At 44.7% G+C, this 21,571-nt stretch overlaps 1 long non-coding RNA gene across 2 annotated transcripts in view; it reads left to right on the top strand.

Moving 5' to 3' along the window:
• The window catches only part of LOC128069048 (uncharacterized), a 29,981-nt gene extending 10,959 nt beyond the window's left edge, over positions 1-19,022 (top strand). Inside the window, exon 3 of one of the 2 annotated variants that reach the window (XR_008201530.1) lies at positions 18,886-19,022. This is a non-coding gene — a long non-coding RNA (uncharacterized LOC128069048). Of the gene's footprint in view, positions 1-5,567; positions 5,734-18,885 lie in introns of those variants that run through there. The other variant, XR_008201531.1, reaches the window with a different exon arrangement.
• Positions 19,023-21,571: the final 2,549 nt, after the last annotated feature.

Here is a 21,571-nt window from a genome sequence, read left to right as displayed (position 1 = left end):
GATTGAACATTACATGTGGCAGCACAGAGGTCACTGGTGATCGTACTCAGAGCTGTTTCAGTGGTTTGTGAGAGAACTGGGGAAAAGAAGTTCATATGAACAACTCTCAAAGAATTTTGTTGGGAAGGTGATCGGAGAGATGGTGCACTAGATGGAGGAAAATACAGGTTAAGGTGGTTTTTTAAAAATGAAATTTACTTATTAGTTAGCTAAGGAACTATGAGGGGACATCGATGTGAATTTTTGAGAGCCTAACTTGGAGCCAGGAGAAGAGATTTAGAAAGGCTGTTTTCATCTTTTCCCCATTAGCCCTGTCATCCCAGTTCTGCCTCTGTCTTTCACTAAATGGTGAGGGGTATGTTCATTTGGGGGCTTCCAAGGTGGTGCCTAGTGATAAAGAATCCACCTGCAATCCAGGAGATGTAAGAGATGTGTGCTCAATCCCTGGGTTGGGAAGATCCCCTGGAGAAGGGAATGGCCACCCACTCCAGTACTCTTGCCTGGAGAATCCCAAGGACCGAGGAGCCCACTTTGGCGGGCTATGGCCCAAAGTGTCGCAAAGAATCGGACTGACTAAAGCAACTTAGCACGTACACATGTTCATTTTTGTATCAACATCTTGTGCAGATGTCTAGGCTCCCTGGTATTTAGCAGACCAGGGAGACCACCTGCCATTTATTTTGGATGCCTACCTATCTTGTCATGTCACCTCTTTTCTAGAAAACTGACATCTAGCCATAATGCCTGATTCATGTGTTATAATATAACCTGGTGGTTGTATGGTGAAGTGATTTATCACTGCCAGAGGAGGCATAATAATGTTCATACTCTTATACAGTAACCAATTAATAAGCATGTTGCATCATGGGAGTATTTAAATAATCTTTAAGGGTCAGATTTCTGGCCTTTATACACAGAATATTCTCCTAAGTATGACAAAGTAGGCGCCAGAAGACTTCTCTCCACCTAACACTATATATAGTGAGAACCCATACAGATGTCTGATCATGTTTTACAAACTTGAGATGATTTCTAGAAGAATATAATAGTAACCCACATTATTATTACCATAGATAATAACATTAATATGGAAATGGCTGACTCATGATAGAGTTGACTAAGAATGATTTTTTTTTTTTTTTCTCATGACAAGACACATGGTTTTCCTTCTTCACAATGACACACAAATAGGCATCACTTTCCCCTTTCCTTCTTGGAGCATGCATGCGTCCATGCTCAGTCATGTCTGGCTCTTTGCCACCCCATAGGCTATAACCCGCCAGACTCCTCTGTCCATGGAATTTCCCAGGCAAGAATACTGGAATGGGTTGCCATTTCCTTCCCCAGGGGATCTTCCTGACCCAGGGATTGAACCCTTATCTCTTGAGTCTCCTGCATTGGCAGGCATGTTCTTTACCAGCTGAGCCACTGGGGAAGCCCCTCCTTCTTGGTAGTGTAGTAAAAAAAAATAATAATGAGCTTTGGGGTCAGTCAGATCTACATCAAAATCCTTAGTTTATCTATACCATTTTTCTAGATTCCACATCTATGTGTTAATATATGATTTTTGTTTTTCTCTTTCTGACTTAACTTCACTCAGTATGACAGTCTCTAGGTTCATCCACATCTCTGCAAATGGCATGGTTTCATTCCTTTCTATGGCTGAGTAATATCCACTGAATATACAGATGAACTCATTTTCAAAGCAGAAACGGAGACACAGATGTAGAGAACAAACATAAGGATCCCAAAGAGAGAAGTAGGGGAGTGGGTGGGATGAATTGGGAGATGGAGATTGACATATATACATACTGTATGTGTGTCTGCTAGTCACTCAGTTGTTATGTATAAAACAGATAACTAATGAGAACTGACTATATAGCACAGGAAATTCTATTCAGTGCTCTAGAGTGACCTCGATTGTGCCCCTCCTACCATCTTGTTTTGGGGTATCTTTTTTTTGGTAGATTTCAACATCCTCCTATTGATGGTTGTCCAACAGCTAGTTGTGATTTTGGTGTTCTCGAAGAAGATGAGCTCATATCCTTCTACTCTGCCATCTTGATTTCCCTTAAAAAAAAAAAAAAGGATATATGTAGGATATATGTAGCTACATATACAAGGATACATGTAGCTGATTCACTTTACAGCAGAAACTAATGCAACATTGTAAAGCAACTATACTCCATTAAAAATTAATTTTTTAAAAAGTTAATCATATAGTTGCAAGTAATTGCAGCCAGGTGTTTCTTTCCTCAGATCTCAGACCTGAGTGCGTGTCCCCTGGCTGTCAGTATGCACAGTGACAAGATGGCAGGAACTGGTTTGACACCAACATGAACCCTTCACCTAAAACTCAACTCAACCCCAGGGATTTCTGAGCTTTGAAGCTTTGATGGCTTTCCTTGCTTAATCAGTCTCTGTTAAGCTCCCTTGAGGCTAAAGAGGGAAGAAGGGGCCATGAATTTTGTGTCTTTCTGTGGGAAAGTACACTTCCAAAAGCAGCATCCCTTCCTCCAAATCAATGTATAATCAAAGTAAATACAGTGTTCCCTGCTTTGTAAAACTAGTGTAAACCAACACAATATTGTAAAGCAGTTATCCTCCAATTAAAAATAAATTAAAAAAATAAATAAAAATAAAAATAAATAAAAAATAAATTTCTTTTAAAAAAGAAATTGTGGAATCTCCAAGGCCTAATAGAGTAACAATATGCATAACAGTTTAAACATACATGTTAAATTAGGTTTCATCGGTTCCCCCTACTCAGTGATAGCTGCCAGACACTCTGAGAAAATCTGTCCCAGTGCCCACAAAACACTAGCTCCTGTTTCTCTGACCCACAGGAACATCAGAACAGGAAGGTACATCCTTAACAGCAGTAATTAAGGACTTAGTGAGCTCTCTGTTTCACCAACCAACCCTTAAAGTCAACAATCTCCTACTCATCCATTGGCACATGTTTTCCTGAGTGATAATTGCCACTCTTCCCACAGGTAAGTTTTTTCAGAGAAAAATAGGTTCCATATTGGATGACTTAAGAAAAAAAAAAAAAAAACAGCTTTTTCTTTAAATTGGAGTATAGCCAATTAACAATGTTGTGATAGTTTCAGGTGGACAGTAAAGGGGCTCAGCCATACTTATACATGTATCCATTCTCCCTCAAACTCCTTCCCATCCAGGCTGCTGCCTAATGTGAGCAGAGTGCCCTGTGCTGTACAGTAGGTCTTTGTGGTTAATACTGTATTGATTTTAGTCAGGCAAAGAATACCCAAACCCTTACCACTACTCCATCCCTGTGAATACTGCAAATTAGCTTCACCAGGAAAAAGAAAAGTCATTGTATTAAAATGAAACTGATTACACACCCTTCCTGACTATAAAAAAAAAAAAAAAAGAATAGCATTTCATCACATACTGAGGCATTATCAGGTGGTCATAGCTATGCCAAAGTACATGTCATATGTCATAGCTATGTCAAAGCATATGTCACAGCATAGTCAAAGCAATGGTTTTTCCAGTCATCATGTGGATGTGAGAGTTGGACCATGAAGAAGGCTGAACGCTGAAGAATTGATGCTTTTGAATTGTGGTGCTGGAGAAGACTCTTGAGAGTCTCTTGGACTGCAAGGAGATCAAACCAGTCAGTCCTAAAGGAAATCAACCCTGAACACTCATTGGAAGGACTGATGCTAAAGCTGAAGCTCCAATACTTTGGCCACCTGATGTGGAGAGTAGACTTGTTGGAAAAGACTGACGCTGGGAAAGATTGAGGGCAGAGGATGAGATAGTTGGATAACATCATAGACATGAGTTTGAGCAAACTCTGGGAGACGGTGGAGAACAGAGAAACCTAGTGTGCTGCAGTCCATGGGATCGAAAAAGAGTTGAACACGACTTAGCAACTTAACAACACAACAAATCAGGTAGTGATTAATATCCTGGATTCTAGAGTTAGAGCTGTGTATGGATTACTGCTTTAAACCAGTAACTGCTCATGTGACTAAGTAGCTTGGCTTCTGTATGCCTGCTTCACAGGGTGTTGTTAGACTTGTATGAATAAGACAATGTATTGCAGTGTTTTGATGGTAGGTAGTAGTCAGTTGTTTAAAAGAAAACTATGTTAGATGGTCCTGATTACAGCTGATATGAATACAAACAGCCAACAAGGATTCACACAGCTCTATTGTAATAATTTCTGCTCTAGGGAAAGAGAGAAAAAAATTGGTTCCCATCGCAAAAGACCACATATTATATGGTTGCATTTACCTGTATATGAAATGTCCTGAACAGACAAATCCACAGAGACAGAAAGTGGATTCATGGTTGCCCAGGGCTGGGTAGCAGGGCATGAGAAGTCATGAGGGGAAGTGACTGCTAATAGGTACAGGGCTTATTTTTGGAGTGATGAAAATGTTCTTAAATTGATAGTGGTGATGGTTACACAACTCTGAATACACTAAAAACCACTAAATTGTCAACTTCAGATGGGTGAATTATATGGGATGTGAGTTATGTCTCAGTAAAGCTGTTATAAAAAATATATTAGTGCCCATTTATTGCTCAGTTAATCTTTATAATAGCTCATGGTTTTATTCCACAGTCAAGAAGACTGAGATTAAGATGTATTAAAGCAACTAAATCTGACACATATAAGTAGCATGTAATGGACCCAGGATTTCCTATTGATTGATTGACTGGATCTTAGTTTCACAAAATTGGATTAATCATAATCTTTGGTTCATGGTACATAATCCCCTTTGATCCACTAAAGGCCATCTTTTATTCTACTTTATTTTATGCATGTATGCATGCTGAATAATACAATAAATACGTCTGATGCCCCTCACCCCAAAGCAAGTTTAGAATGTCACCAACAACATCCAGCTCCCTTTTTGTTCTCTTTTTTCACAAGCCTGACTCCTCCCCAGAGATAAGCACTAACCCAAATACTGTGGGGCTTCCCTGATAGCGCAGCAGTAAAGACATCTGCCTGCAATGCAGGAGACAAAGGTTCAGTCCCTAGGTATTGAAGATTCCTTGGAGGAGGAAATGACAACCCAACCCACTCCAGTATTCTTGCCTGGAGAATCCCATTGACAAAATACCTGGTGGACTACAGTCTATAGGGTCACACAGAGTTGGGCACAACTGACGTGACTTAGCTCACACTCTGAATACTGTGCTTACCATTTCCTTGCCTTTAAAAAAAAATAGCAATATGCATGCCTCAGTGGCATATTTAGCTTGGCTTAGTTTTAGCTTTACTTCTCCATAGTTTTTGAACTTTATAAAAAGTCTCTCAGGTTGTATGTGGTCTTCTGGGACTAGGATTTTTCATTCAACATGGATTCATCCATGCAGAGGAGTGCTTCTGTGGCTGTTTTGTTCGTGTCATAGAACATTCCATTTTCTAAATACACTATGATTTCATTATGCACTCTTCTTTCGATGGGTTTTGAGATTGTTTCCAGTGTTTTGCTAATTTAATACATTCAACTGTTATTATTGTTTGTATATTGTCTCCTTTACATATGCTAAATTTTCTCTTGGGTATATCCTTACAGATATTGGTGTGCATGGGTGCTCAGCTGTTCAGGCACGTCCGTCTCTTTACGACCTCTTGGACAGTAGCCCACCAGGCTCCTGTGTCCATGGAATTTTTCTGGCAAGAATATTGGCTGCTGCTGCTGCTAAGTCGCCTCGGATGTGTCCGACTCTGTGTGATCCCATAGACCACAGCCCACCAGGCTCCCCCATCCCTGGGATTCTCTAGGCAAGAACACTGGAGTGGGTTGCCATTTCCTTCTCCAATGCATGAAAGTGAAAAGTGAAAGTGAAGTTGCTCAGTCGTGTCCAACTCTTAGTGACCCCATGGACCACAGCCCACCGGGTTCTTCCGTCCATGGGACTGTCCAGGCAAGAGTATGGGAGTGTGTTGCTATTTCCTCCTCCAGGGGAACTCCTCCACCCAGGGATCGAACCTGTGTTTCCTGTGTCTCCTGCATTGGCAGGCAGATTCTTCACTACTGTGTCCCCACAGAAATTGAATATATACCGATTGAATTTGCTGGGTATTCAGGCATTCAACTTTCCAAGATAACATTACATGGTTTTTCAGTTTCCATCAGCTATGTGTATGAGACCTTCTCCACATCCAACACCTTGGTATTGTCAGACTTCTTAGATTTGTCAATCAAATAGATGTAAACGGGTATTTCATGGGGACAAAATGTCATCCATCTCTTCCTGATTATTAGTGAGATGAGCGTCTCTTTGTTGATCATATGTTTCTTTTTTAAATATAAACAACTTTTATTTAAAACTTGAAGCAAACCCCAAATATTGCTTAATTATATTTCATTAGCTCCTCCCTGTCTAGAAGCTGAAACGATTGGTTCCATATGTATTTCTTGTTCTATTAGATGCTTCTTTATGGTTTCTACCCATTTTTATGCTGAGATAAGGTTTTTCTTAATTGTAGGAGTGCTTTATATATTTTTGAAACTGCTTTTCTGTTGGCCCTATATGTTTCAGATATTTTCTTCAAGTTTGGAGCTTATATTTTTACCTTCATTCAAGACTCTTTTTTAATTTTTTAAACTTTTTTTCAAATTAAAAAAAATTTTTTTTTTTTGGTTTGGAGGTATAGCCTATTAGAAAAACATCTATTTCTGCTTTATTGACTATGCCAAAGCCTTTGATTGTGTGGATCACAACAAATTGTGGAAAATTCTTCAAGAGATGGGAATATCAGACCACCTGACCTGCCACCTGAGAAATCTGTACGCAGGTCAAGAAGCAACAGTTAGAACTGGACATGGAACAACAGACTGGTTCCAAATCCAGAAAGGAGTACATCAAAGCTGTATATTGTCACCCTGCTTATTTAACTTATATGCAGAGTACATCATGAGAAATGCGGGACTGGATGAAACACAAGCTGGAATCAAGGTTGCCAGGAGAAATATCAATCACCTCAGATATGCAGATGACACAACCCTTATGGCAGAAAGTGAAGAAGAACTAAAGAGCCTCTTGATGAAAGTGAAAGAAGAGAGTGAAAAAGTTGGCTTAAAGCTCAACATTCAGAACACTAAGATCATGGCATCTGGTCCCATCACTTCATGGCAAATAGATGGGGAAACAGTGACAGAATTTATTTTGGGGAACTCCAAAATCACTGCAGATGGTGACTGCAGCCATGAAATTAAAAGACTGTTGCTTGGAAGAAAACTTGGAAGAAAAGTTATGACCAACCTAGACAGCATATTAAAAAGCAGAGATATTACTTTGCCAACAAAGGTCCATCTAGTCAAAGCTATGGTTTTTCCAGTAGTCATGTGTGGATGTGAGAGTTGGAGTATAAAGAAAGCTGAGCGGCGAAAAATTGATCCTTTTGAACTGTGGTGTTGAAAAAGACCCTTGAGAATCCCTAGGACAGCAAGGAGATCCACCAGTCCATCCTAAAGGAAATCAGTCCTGAATATGCATTGGAAGGACTGATGCTGAAGCTGAAACTCCAATACATTGGCCCCCTGATGTGTAGAACTGACTCATTTGAAAACACCCTCATGCTGAGAAAGATTGAAGGTGGGAGGAGAAGGGGATGACAGAGGATGAGATGGTTGGATGGCATCACCAACTCAATGGACATGAGTTTGGGTAAACTCCAGGATTTGGTTATGGACAGGGAGGCCTGGCGAGCTGTAGTCCATGGGGTCGCAAAGAGTTGGACATGACTGAGTGGCTCAGCTGAACTGATAGCCAATTAACAGTGTTGTGGTAGTTTCAGATGAACAGCGAAGGGATTCAGCCATACAAATACATGTATCCACTCTCCCCCCAAACCTCTCCCATCCAGGTTGCCACATAACATTAAGTAAGAGTTCCATGTGCTATAAAAATATGTCCTTGTTGGTTATCCATTTTGAATATATCAGTGTGTACATGATCTTCCCAAACTCCCTAACTATCCCTTCCCCCCAGCAACCTTAAGTTTGTTTTCTGTGAGTCTCTTTCTAATTTGTAAGTCCATTTGTATAATTTCTTTTTAGATTACACATATGAGGGATGTCATACAATATATCTCCTTCTCTTTCTGACTTACTTCACTCAGTATGACACTCTCTAGGTCCATCCATGTTGCTGCAAATGGCATTATTTCATTCTTTTAATGGCTGAGTAATATTCCATTGTATATATGTACCACATCTTACTTTTGTTGATGGACATTTAGGTTGCTTCCATGTCTTGGCTATTGTAAATAGTGCCGCAATGAATATTGGAGTGCCTGTATCCTTTCAGATCATGTTTTTCTCCCAATACATGCCAAGGGTGGGATGCAGGGTCATCAGTTCAGTTTAGTCGCTCAGTCGTGTCCAACTCTTTGCGACCCCATGAATTGCAGCACGCCAGGCCTCCCTGTCCATCACCAACTCCTGCAGTTCACTCAGACTCACGTCCATCGAGTCAGTGATGCCATCCAGCCATCTCATCCTCTGTTGTCCCCTTCTCCTCTTGCCCCCAATCCCTCCCAGCATCAGAGTCTTTTCCAATGAGTCAACTCTTTGCATGAGGTGGCCAAAGTACTGGAGTTTCAGCCTTAGCATCATTCCTTCCAAAGAAATCCCAGGGCTGATCTCCTTCAGAATGGACTGGTTGGATCTCCTTGCAGTCCAAGGGACTCTCAAGAGTCTTCTCCAACACCACAATTCAAAAGCATCAATTCTTTGGTGCTCAGCCTTCTTCACAGTCCAACTCTCACATCCATACATGACCACTAGAAAAACTATAGCTTTGACTAGACAGACCTTTGTTGGCAAAGTAATGTCTCTGCTTTTGAATATGCTGTCTAGGTTGGTCATAACTTTTCTTCCAAGGAGTAAGTGTCTTTTAATTTCATATGGTAGCTCTATTTTTAGTTCTTTAAGGAACCTCCATGCTGTTCTCCATAATGACTTAACCAGTTTACATTCCCACCAACAGTGTAGGAGGGTTCCCTTCCATTGGAGGCTCTTTAGACAAACAGAAATTCTTGGTTATAATATAGTCAAACTTATGTATCTTTTCTTATATAACTAGAAATGTTTGTGTCTTGACTAAGAAATCTTTTCCTTTTCCAAGGTTATTAAGATAGTCACTAGTTCTTCTGAAAGTTTTCAAATTTTGCCTTGACATTTATATTCTTTATCTATTCAGTATTGATTTTTGATGGTGTGAGACAGGGGTCCTTTTCAATGATTTCCATGTAAAAAGCTCCGTTTTTTCAGTGAAGGGTATATTTACACCTAGACCTTTGCACCTTGAAAGTCCATGCTTTTAATCACTCTGCTGTTTCAAGGAAATAGTGGTGTGGTATTAGACTTTTAGATAAGCAAGTGTTAGACACTGGGCAGAAAAGTGAACTAAGGCACAGCTTCTACCCTCAGTCTGTTGCTCAATATCAGGAGCTGAGGGTTGGATTAAATCCTTTTTTTCAAATAATTTCTGGCCCCTCTGTGTTTCATGATAGCATATTCCAGGTCATCTTTTGGCATTGGCACTTCCACAGAGCAGTTCCTATGGGAAGCTCTAGGTTCCATTTCTTTTTTAAAATTAAATTTAAATATTTTAATTTAAGTATAGTTGGTATGCACTATAGGTTACAGATGTACAACATAATGATTCACATTTTTAAAGTTTTTATTCCATTTATTGTTATTACAAAACATTGACTATATTCCCCATATTGTACAATATAGCCTTGTAGCTTATTTTATATCTAATAGTTTGTATTTCTTAATTCCTTACCCCAGGTTACCTCTCCTTCCCTCTTCCCATTGGAACTACTAGTTTGTACTCAAATCTGTGAGTCTGCTTCTTTTTTGTTATATTCACTAGCTTGTTGTATCATTTAGAATCTGCATATAAGTGAGATCATAGAGTATTTGTCTTTCTTTGGCTGACTTACTGCACTTAGCATAATGCCCTCGAGTCCATCCATGTTTCTGCAAATGTGAAAATGTCATTGTTTTTATGGCTGAGTAGTATTCCAGTGTGTGTTTGTGTGTGTGTGTGGACTGAGTACAATACTTATGAAAATACCAAGGAAATTAAAGCAAAAATAAACAAGTAGGACCTAATTAAACTTAAAAGCTTTTGATAGCCAAGGAAACCATTGATAAAATGAAATGACAACCTATTGAATGTGAGAAAATATTTGCAAATTGACTTGACCGATAAGGGATTAATATCCAACATGTATAAACAGCTCAATGTCAGAAGACAACTTGATTAAAAATGGGTAGAAAAACCAAACAGACATTTTTCCAAAGAGAAAATGCAGATAGCCAGCAGGCACATGAGAAGATGTTCAGCATCACTAATCATCAGGGAAAAGCAAATCAAAGCCACAGTGAGATATCACCACACACCTGTCAGAATGGCTGTCATCAAAAACATCACAAATAATAAATGTTGATAAGGATGTAGAGAAAAGGAAACCCTCATACACTGCTGGTGGGAGTGAAAACGGGTACAGCCACTACAGAGAACAGTATGGAGGTTTCTCAAAACACTAAAAATAGAACCACCATGCATGTGTGCATGCTAAGTTGTTTCAGTCATGTCCAACTCTTTGTGGATCCTATACTGTAGCCGGCCAGGCTCCTCTGTCCATAGGATTCTCCAGGCAAGAATTCTGGAGTGGGTTGCCATGCCCTCCTCCAGGAGATCTTCCCGACCTAGGGATCGAACCCAAATCTCTTACATCTCCTGCATTAGCAGGCAGTTTCTTTATCACTAGTGCCACCTGAGAAGTCCAGAACTACCATATGACCCAGCAGTTTCACACCTGGGTACATATCTGAGAAACAAAACCCCTACTTCAAAAAGATAACATGCACCCTGATGTTCATAGTAGTATTACTTACAATTGCTAAGATATGGGAGAAACTTAAGTGTCCATCAGCACATGAGTGGATAGAGAAGATGGATTCTGCTTCTTTAGTCCTCGTTTCTTTCATTTTCTGGAGGTTAAAGTGACACCATGGGGCAGAGCACAGGCTTAGAGTCAGACAAACCTAGTTTCAAGGCTCAGTCCTCCCATGCAGTAACCTGGGGGAAGTTAAACCCTTATGAACCTCAGTTTATTTGCTCTGTGTCCCTACTCTGCAGATCCTCTGCAGAAAAGCTTAGCTTCCTCATTTACTCCTCTGACATAGGAGATGGTTGTGGCCAGCCCCTCTGGGACCATCTGCCACATGGAAGGGTGATGCGCCCACAGAGCTGACGCAAATGACAGATGTCCACTACAGCTCCCTGGGATGTTACCCTGTCTTACCTTTCCCCCCTCTGCTTGGTGGGAGGATCTCATCACTCAGTTGGCCTGTGAGCTCCTGGTGAGCAGCCCTCAGACCTCACTTCTTCCAGGGTCTCACCCCAATGCTGTGTACACAGCAAAGCGTCCATCAGTGGTCTTTGAGGGACTGAGTTAGGAGGGAAACAGACCCCACTCTTGCGGTCTGGGGCTGAAGGCCATGCCTTTTGGTTTCCCAGGGAAAACAAAAACAATACCCAAAAGCCACCCATCAAAGCAGAGAAAAGAGAAAGACCTTCCTCCACATGCCACCCCAGGTGCTGAGAGCCGGCTTTGAGAAGGTCGGGTGTGACAGGCAGCCTCCCACTCGGTCCCTTATTGGTCCCCACCACCTGGCTGGAGTGTTTATCACTGGCACCTCTCACGCTTGGCAGGCAGGGTTTCCTGGCTCTGCACACACAGCAGGAGAGAGAAGAACCATCCCACAGCACACACGGCACCACTCCTGACTCCACAGCCCATGTATGTAGCCTGGTAATTAATCAACCAGCGATGAGATACAGGAACATCGCTGGGTCCTGTCGCTGCCCAAGGCGCTCTGCGTTGTCACCGCGTACGTTTTTCATCCAAGCTAAACAGAGTGCTGGGTGGGGTGCTGTTTCTTACAGTATTTACAGGCCCCTGGGATTTTTCCCTTCTCTCTAAGGACTGTGAAGGGAACAGGCTGACTTCAGCAATTTCTGCAGTGAGGTCATAGGGCCCTGGGAGGGTAACCTGAGTCCAGGAGACAGTACCCAAGGCCACTGTAGGGTTGGGGTTAGAGAGAAAGAGAGGCAGGAAGGGGGGCACTTGATTCAACTAAATCTAAGACTCATTTGCAGTTTTTTTGGTAAGGTTCCAGTTATGCCTCCCAACAGAGCAAAGTTTTACAACATTCCAAATGTAAACATTGGAAAGAGGCTACAAAGTGAAAACAATCAGGTGACATCTCAAGCCAAAAAGAAGCCCAAAGTGATCTTAATGATCGAACCACCCCAGGCTAAGTGGAGTTTCAATGATTGGCCTGCTAGAATCCACATCAGTCTTCCTCTCACTCGTACGGGAAAGTCTAGAACTTGACTTTAAGACACTGGGCTTGCATCCCAGGTACACTGCCTGCTAGACCCATGGTCCTGGGCTTGCAGCTGAACCTGTCAGTGCCTGACTGTGGGCATCTGTGAAGTGGGGACAGTCCAGCCCAGCTTTCCAAAAGGTTTGTATGGCGATTCAAAATGAGCTACTGTGAACAGCAGCTCCCTGGGTGTCCATGTCTCACGGGGGCTCCAGATGGCTCCAGTGTACACGGGTGTCCTTGTCTTTTCTCTCCGAATCCTTTATCTTTGCTTCTTCTTCAGATGCCCTGCTCTTCACCTCTCTCTCCTTTTTAAATATTGAAATAAATAAGTATTTATTTGTCTGTGCCAGGTTCTAGTTGCGGCATGTGGGATCTTTAATTGCAGCACGCAAGGTCTAGTTCCCTGACCAGCGACAGAACCCAGGTCCCCTGCGTTGAAGCGTGTGAAGTCTTAGCCACTGGACCACCAGGGAGGTCTGCAGGTGCTCCTTTTTGGGATTCCTCTTCTCCCATTCAGGCCATGATTAGGATTTCCCAGGGGTGATTCATGGATTGCTGGTCCCCACATGGCACACAATGAGAGGGCCTTCTGAAGACAAATCAATTAGGAAACAGAGCCCTGTAACCCTCTCTGAAAGTTCCAGAGACCTCATCCACATCTGCTCCTCCATTGCTTGGCACCTCACTCCTGAATCTGATCCCAGAACCCATTTTCTACATATTGCCTATTAATCCCTCTCCCCAAATACAGCTTGGGACTCGTCCTAGATGATGCTGGTATGGTGACAGGATACACTGAAGCTTATGACTTGTCAAGCACAGCGGTGGTTCTTTGAGTTTGTGAGTACTAAGTTGCTTCAGTACTAAGTACTTATGGACTGTAGCCCACCAGGCTCCTCTGATGGGATTCTTCAGGCAAGAATACTGGAGTGAGTGGTCATGCCCTCCTCCAGAGGATCTTCCCGATCCAGAGATTGAACCCACATCTCTTATGTCTCCTATATCGGCAGGCAGGTTCTTTACCACTAGCGCCACTTTATCAACATTTAACTCCCAAGCAGCCCAGCAAGACGGGTGCACGCCATGTAGGCATGACCAAACCACGGGTCTACTGTCTTTTTTATAAATGAGGAAAGTAAGATTCAAAGAAGGCTAGTATCTTGCTCAGAGTCACAGAACAAGTTAAGTGATAGAGTGGGGCATGGCCCAGGCCTCCCTCCAGGTCTGTCCAGCAGGAAAGGGCAATGTCCTGCCTGTCCCTAGCTGGAAGGACAGTGTCCTGCCTGGCACTGTGCGTGTGGGTGTGTGGCCAGTGGGCCTTTGGACTGGAGTGCTTACAGGCCTCTGAGTCCATGTGATGGAAGTTGGAGTCGCATTGGTGGACAGCCAACCCTGTGTGTGTGGCCTGCATGCCTGGGGTCTGTCGGGCACACCACATGGAATGACAACATCATCTCCATACCCAGACAGAACCCCAGGCTCAGGAGATGAAGTGGTGTGGCCAGGCAACAGCCAAGCTAGAGTCCCAAGTGTTCTAGATCCAACCTCACCCTCCGTGCTCTGGAGCTGCTTAGATTGCCTGGCTGTTCTCACTAATTGAAACCTTAGGGTGCTGTTGTGGTGCCTGTTGCTATAAACACTTTGCCAATTTGCATAAGTATGTGACATTATAAAAGTTCCTGAAAGATCTTATCCACCTTGCTGGCACCCAGCCCAAGGGAAAGCCAGGTAGAAAGACAATGTGTGTGTTATTTAAGAGAAGGAAAAAAAAAAACCTTTTCTTGTTTTTGTTCCCCACGCAGGTGAACAGGGTAAGAAGTGGAAAACACCCCGGGCCGAGGCAGCGCCTGCAGCTTGCTTTGTTTTGTTTTGAAATTGCTTGAGAGAGATCTTCCTTGTACCTCCTAAGCTGCCTGTCATATGTGAAAAGCCGGAACGGGACTCTTAAGATTCTATAAATGAATTCGCTTTGGAACACAGGGTTCTTTGCTGGGCGGGAAGGAACTGTAGCAATCACTGGGTCCAGCGTGTCACTTACAGATGTGCAGAATGAGGCCCGCGACCTGGACCCGGCAGCCATAGGCCAGTCTGACCTCTGCCCCAGGGCTCTCTCACACTCTCCCAAGCACTCCAGGCTCAGCTGAACAGCTCACACTTGTGTTCTGCAGAGTGAAACTCAATTCGATGCATCAAGACACAATCGATAGCTTCAGAGCTGGGCCCAAGTGAGCCCTCCCCAGACTTCCCTGGCCTCTCTGCTGAGCCCCAGCCAGTCCCAAGCAACAGCCCCAGGTCAGGATGGTACCTGCCCTCCAGTCTTTATCCCTGGAGCTCCTTCAGAAGATGGGTGCTGTCATTCCTGCTTTTCAATATGGACATCAAGGCTGGGAGAGGTTAGTGTATCTTGGGTCCACATCTGGGAAATGAGGCTGACCACAGCCCAGGACTGACCTGCTGGGTGCTTCAGTGTCATCGGCTTCCTGGGTTGCGGGAAAGAGTAAGAAAAAGCAAGCACAAAGTCTATCCCAGGGTCTTGTACACAGTGGGTGCTTTCAGAAAGCTTGGTCCCATCCCTGTGACGTCTTCTCTGAGTCCTCCTTCATCATCATTTAAACCCGATGGATGCAGATTTATTACCATTTGGTTTACCTAAGTAACTTTTTCTTCAGAGGGACTTGGTAACCCAGCAAATGAATTTCAAACTTTCTGGCACTTGAGGGGGTGGAGGATGGTACTTTGCAACTGAGAGCCCAAGAAGCTATTAAACACTTAAAATGTACAGGGAGGAATTGTTCATCCTATCCCATCTCCTAGCCAGGAAAAAATATATGTATCTTCTCTCTCCATCTCAAGCAGCCTTGTTTGAGCAAAGTTCTTGATATAATTTCTTGACCCCTCCCAACCAGTCTCCCTAGACATATTTTTGGAGGCTTCCTATTGAAAAATTAAGCAACACAACTTGGCATATAAGACAGTTTGAGTGAAGGCAGTGTATGTGGCGGGAGGTGGGGTGGAGGGGTGGTGGTGTATGCAAAGGATAAGGACCTCAAGAAACCCAGAAACCCAGGAAGTCAAGGGCTTGGGCTGGGGAGGGGTGAGTCCATGGAGCATTAGGGAGATTCAGCTCATGTCTTTCTGCTGGTCCACTTGTGGATCCTTCTGTACTTCCCCCTAAGCATGCATGTTCAATCAGTCACTTGTGTCCAGTAATTTGTGACCCCATGGACTGTAGCCCACTGTCTCCTCTGTCCATGGAATTTTCCAGGCCAGAATACTGGAGTGGGTTGCCGTTTCCTCCTTGAGGAGATCTTCCTGACCTCGAGGGATCAAACCCAGGTCTCCTGCATTGGCAGGCAGATTCTTTACCCCTCGTACTCCCCGTCCATTTCACCTACCCTACAGTTACTTCCAGAGCTGAACAGCAGAGCCTGGAGGAACAGTGTCCAAGGGAGGAGACATGGCTGAGGGGAGGAGTTACAGCCACAGGACCAAAGAAGGTGGGATCAAGGCTTCTGGAAGGAAGGAGATGGGGAGGGGACCAGTGTTGACTGAGCATGTACTAGGTGCCAGGAATTTGACACATATAATCTTATTTAATCCCCACAGAAGTCCTGTGAGATAGGAATTATTATCCTCTTTGTACTGGTGAGGATACAGAGGATCAGCAAGGTTAGGTAACTCACCGGAGGTCACATGATGACTGAGGTGGAGCCAGAATTCGAATGCGTGTCCTTTGATTGGAAATCCTGTGTTCTTTCCATTAGCACTAGTACCCGGTGAGATCAGTTCCAAAGTGCTGACTGCGTCAGTTGTCCCTTTTCCCTTGTGAACTTGAGCAAGCTGCTGAACTTTCTGGCTTCTTGGCCTGCAAAATGGGCATCAGTAGACCTTGGAGGTATGCTGTAGATTAAGTGAGGTGTGCAGCTAAGCTGCTTAGAGCAAGGTTCCGCAGGTCCGAGTTCTCTAAACATCAGCCACTGCGTTGACTTTTACTACTGATGCCACTGTTCCTGCATCTTGGGGAAGACATGTACACCACCTCTGTGCCTTGGTTTTCTCATCTGTGAAGTGGGTGGGTTGGACAAGAGGATGCCTAATCTATCCAATAAAAATGAAATTTTATTTCCAGCTGTAAAATCCAATTATTCTCCTTGGAGTTCAGGTTCCCCAATTGGCAGGTCCAAGGTTTCCCACCAGACCTGGACTGCCCTGTGGGATCCCTTCATTCTTAATCATGTGCCCGAAGCCTGGCACCCAGCTGATTTCAGCCACTGCCTGATTCCTTCCAGCCTCCAGTCGTACTCTTTACCTTCCCTGATGCTCCTTGCTGTCCTCTGCCAACTTGACTTCTGCACTTCTTTCAAGGCCCAGATTAAAACTCAACTCTTCCATGAAACTGTCTCTGGCAAACCCCACCCTGCGATGACTTCTCCTTCACTTAAAACTCCCTCAGCTCTTCTGCCCACAGTCTGAGTCACACAGATTTTGAATGGTTTATATTGTCTCATTTAAGTCTGTTTGATTTGCTCAATTCCCTAAAAGTAAACTCCCCAAGGGCACGGCCCTCGTTTGCTACTTTGCTGTAGCCTCAGTAATACCTGCACTGTTCTGGGTGCCTGTTTGGTGAACTAGTGGCCCTTGTGCCGGCCATTCCCTGTTCAACCAATGGCTGAGCATCCCTGCTGGTGAGAGGTGGGGGGACTTTGTTCAGGATGCTTATGACTCTGAGGATGGCAGAAGGATTACCTCTGCCCTCAGGGAGCTGCAGAAGAAGAGGCAGATGCCTTGGTGTAAACGGCAGGCTGTAGTACAATTAATGGCATTGCAGAGGTACAGAAAGGATGGCCCTCTGCCTGCAGAAGGAGGGGAGCTCAAGGATGAGCAGGAGCCACCAGCGAGGACAGGGAGGGCATTTCTAAGGATACAGAGAGTGGGAAGACACATGCATCTGGTTTCTTGAGACCGATTCAAGAGTATATCTTAGGGGAGGGAAGAAGGTTGGGGATAGCAGTAGGGACTGAAGTTGGAAATACAGTTTTCAGTTATCCAAAGGCATATCCAGAGACCCCCAGTGGGGTCTTTATCCCCTCAATCCAAATGAAGACCATGTCCAAACAAGAAAATTAACAGATACATAAAGAGCTTTATTTATTTATTTGCAAAATTTCATGGATGGAGGAGCCTGGTGGGCTGCAGTCCATGGTGTCCCTAAGAGTCCGACGTGACTGAGCGACTTCACTTTCACTTTTCACTTTCATGCATTGGAGAAGGAAATGGCAACCCACTCCAGTGTTCTTGCCTGGAGAATCCCAGGGACGGGGAAGCCGGGTGGGCTGCTGTCTATGGGGTCGCACAGAGTCGGACACGACTGAAGCGACTTAGCAGCAGCAGCAGCAGCAGCAGCCCCCTTTTTAATTTTTAATTGGAGGATCATTGCTTTACAATGTGGCGTTAGTTTCTGCTGTGTAACAGTGTGAATCCGCTGTAAGTATACCCACATCCCGCCCCTCTTGAGCCTCCCTCCCACCTTCCTCTAGGTCATCACAGAGTGCTGAGCTGAGCTCCCTGTCCCGCTAGCTGTTTCATACATCGCAGTGTATACATGTCCATGCTACTTCCCATGTCGTCCCACCCTCTTCCCCTGCTGTTTCCACAAGTCCATTCTCTACAGCTGCCTCTATTCAATAGTGATAGTGATAGTGATAGTGATAGTGATAGTGAAGTCGCTCAGTCGTGTCCGACTCTTTGTGACCCCGTGGACTGTAGCCTACCAGGCTCCTCCCTCCATGGGATTCTCCAGGCAAGAATACTGGAGCGGGTTACCATTTCCTTCTCCAGGGGATCTTCCCAACCCAGGGATCGAACCCAGGTCTCCCGCATTGGAGGCAGATGTTTTAACCTCTGAGCCACCAGGGAAGCCCTATTCAAAAGTGCCCTTAAAAAAAGAAAAAGAAATCATGGTGATGAGAGATATCTGTTTTTCATTTCATTTTGTTTTAGCAAAATGTTTTGTTTATCTTGGCTCAACAAAATAAAGATCTGGCAATTCTATGCCAGAAGGGAAGTTTCCGGGTCTAAAATTTTGAAGCTACTGCTAGAGAGTCATTGAGATATATGGAAATAAGGAGCAGGTACAATGTTGATTAATCTCTTAGGAGGACAGAGAAAGGTTTAGAACTTCTCGGCAATTTCCACTGATGAAGATGGCAGATGGAACAATGCTCACGGTGGAGGCTGTAGGGGAGCCAAGGGCAGAGACAGTTTGATCTGTTTTGATGGCTTTAATCCCTGCTCTCCCTCATGAGAGGTGTGAGCTATTCGAGCTGCCTCTTGGTCCTCCTCTGCTCTGTGCTCTTGCCCCTTTCCTGGGAGGGAATAAAAGGTGTCCAAGCTCTTCGTGCAGCTCAGACTCGATCGCCCATCTTTCTGCCTTTCAAAGCGACAGCTGACAACTGTGATTTCTCATCTCCAGGTGCAAAGGAAATTGCCCCTTGTAAGTGTCTGCGTGTCTCAAGCCCCCACTCCCCCAGCCACCACCAGGATTGTTTCGGCGCCTGTCAGTTGAATTTGCACTAATGAGATTAAAGTCGGTGTGTTGGACGGTTCACACATTTTTGCCCAGATCCGTTCAAAATTCCTAAGGTAAGAACTTGCCTGAATCAATATAGTAGTCATTTCAAATCTTGAGCTGTCCCTTGTAGGGCATTTCAGTCATTTTGTTGAAACAAGAGAGCAGCCGGGGGCCCTGGAAACAAAGATGTGAAGAGGGATGAGGGGCAGGGGCTGAGTAGGCTGCTCTGGGGGAAAGGGGGTTTCAAGTCTATATGGCAATATTTGGTTAGTTCAATGATTTCTTACTCTAGCTGGGATTTTACTCTACAGATGGTTTATCTAAGGCCTTGCTGCAGTTTTGGTCAAAAAGGCAAGCAATCATGACAATAGGAAGTGGGGGATCCCAGGGAGCAAGGGCGAAGATGCAGCCTGGGGAGGGTGGGGCAATAGAGGATGATGACAGGGGGTTTTCAAGTCTTTGGCCCCTGGAGTCATGGACAGAGGTACTGAATCAACTAGAAGACTTCGAGGCTGGCAAGGAGGGGGCTCATGCGAATTTCTTGTTATCGAAGCAGTCACAGCTTGGAAGAAGCAGCCGAGGCTTAAAGGAGTAGCAAAGACCTGAATTCTTGTCTTAGGTCCACTGTGTGAATTTGGGTCAGTGGCAACACCCTCCTGGGCCTCAGTTTCCCCGGAATAAAGTGAGGGCAGGGCACCACTGAGATTCCTTCCAGTTCTGTCCTGATCTGAGACTCTAAGCAAAAGAGTCCTGCTCCCCGCTTTTGTTTCCTCATGAGATGCAAGCTCCCCGGAGCTGGGGCTATAACCCGTCTCAGGCTAAGTTTGGGGTGCGTGGTGGGAGGGAAAGAGAAAGGGACTGAGCCGAGTGAAACCAACAGGGGGTGCGGCTGCACATGCACTGATGACCGCCCGCCAGAAGGCCAAGGACAGCTGGCTGATGGACGGCATTCTACACGCCAGTGCCCGGGAGCAGATGGTGCCCAGAGGCCAACCCGTGTGCGCCATGGATGAGCAGGTGAAATTTGGGAAGCTGAGTCAGCTGTGGAAGAATCTTCGCCCTCATTCCTAGACACACACACACACACACACACACATTACGGGGCCTCTTCAGTTCTGGAAGTCTGCTCCTCTTTTGTCAGTTCCTATCAGGTCCTCCTGTTTGCTTAGTCAATAGAATATGCTGGCACTTGACTTGGTTGTACATTTTTGATGCCGTGTACATATGGTGGCCGCTCCTGGGTTCCTCATGTCTATCACTGCACACAATGGTGTCTTGCTCGCCAGTGTGTGAAAGAGGCTGTGGCTCAGTGATATAGGAAGTTCAAGTTAGGACTTAGAGGGTGAAGTAAGAGGCCAGAGTAACTAGGGTTGATAGGAGTGTGCAGCTGTGCTCTAATGGTTGAGGAAGTAACAGAGAACTTCAGGGGGAAAGAAATGGGAGTTTGGGAGGCCTGTGTCAGAACTGAGCACACCTCAGTTGGAGGTGGCTGGTTCTGAATGTGAACGGCTCACGGGTGTCATCCACGGCATCAGAAAGGTTTGTCGAGACCTTGGGAAGTATGCAACTGTCTTCTACTCTGTCTCTGATTCCTATTGACTTATGTCACTTCCCATCATCTATTTCCATTGGCCCCAAAAGCTTGCCAAGGGCACCCTGCTAATTAATTCCCCATTGCCTGTGAGCTCAGGTGTGCTTTGGTGATGATTTCTAGGTTTGGGGAAAAACCAGTTTCGGGCTCTTATGGTATCCCTGCTGGTCGTGATTTCTGCCTCAGACTTCTCTGTGGCATCAGATGACTGTGCCATTATTTCATTTAGCACTTATTGGAGACCTACTTGAGAGCAGGAAATGACTTTGTTGTTGGTTAGTCACTAAGTCGTGTCTGACTCTTTGCAACCCCATGAACTGTAGCCCTCCAGGCTCCTCTGTCCATGGGATTCTCCAGGCAAGAACACTGGCATGGGTTGCCATTTCTTTCTCCAGGAGATCTTCTGGACCCAGGGATGGAACCAGTGTCTCCTGCACTGGCAGGCGGATTCTTTACCATTGAGCCACTCAGCCATCCCCACTTCCTAATAATGATACAAATCAAGGAGCGTGCCAACCAAGCACACAGGGCTTGTGATTGACTGTGGCAACCCAAGTCTAGCTTCCCTCTGAGCCTCACAGTGTTCTAAGGCAGAGAAGCTCACAGCTAGATTTTCATTCTGAACCTCCTCCCACAGCTGGTTTTGACTGGGATGCAGTGCTGATCAATGATAACCGAGGGGCTTCAAGACTGGAACTTTCTCAGAGCTGCCTCATCGTGGGGCCCTGAGAAAGGAGCTGGACCTCTTCGTTAGCAGACCTCGTCATTAGGCCCTGGGGAGCCCAGCAAGCACCCACATGACATTGAACATCTTTTCATGTATTTATGGGCTATTCTCTTTCCTTGCTTCAAAGGTTTTAAAATTAATGAAGAGCTGCAGGCAACTCAGGGTGGTTGACTGGTCACAACTGACTTGAGCTATGGGCATTCAAACACAATGAGCAGTGCCCACCACCCCTCTGGTCAGTTATGGAAGGTGTGGTATGATATGGTGTG

The sequence above is a fragment of the Budorcas taxicolor genome, chromosome 25, assembly GCF_023091745.1.
Source record: "Budorcas taxicolor isolate Tak-1 chromosome 25, Takin1.1, whole genome shotgun sequence".
NCBI lineage: Eukaryota > Metazoa > Chordata > Mammalia > Artiodactyla > Bovidae > Budorcas > Budorcas taxicolor.
The sequence above is the reverse complement of the archived record's forward strand: the minus strand, read 5'-3'. Positions and strand labels throughout refer to the sequence as shown.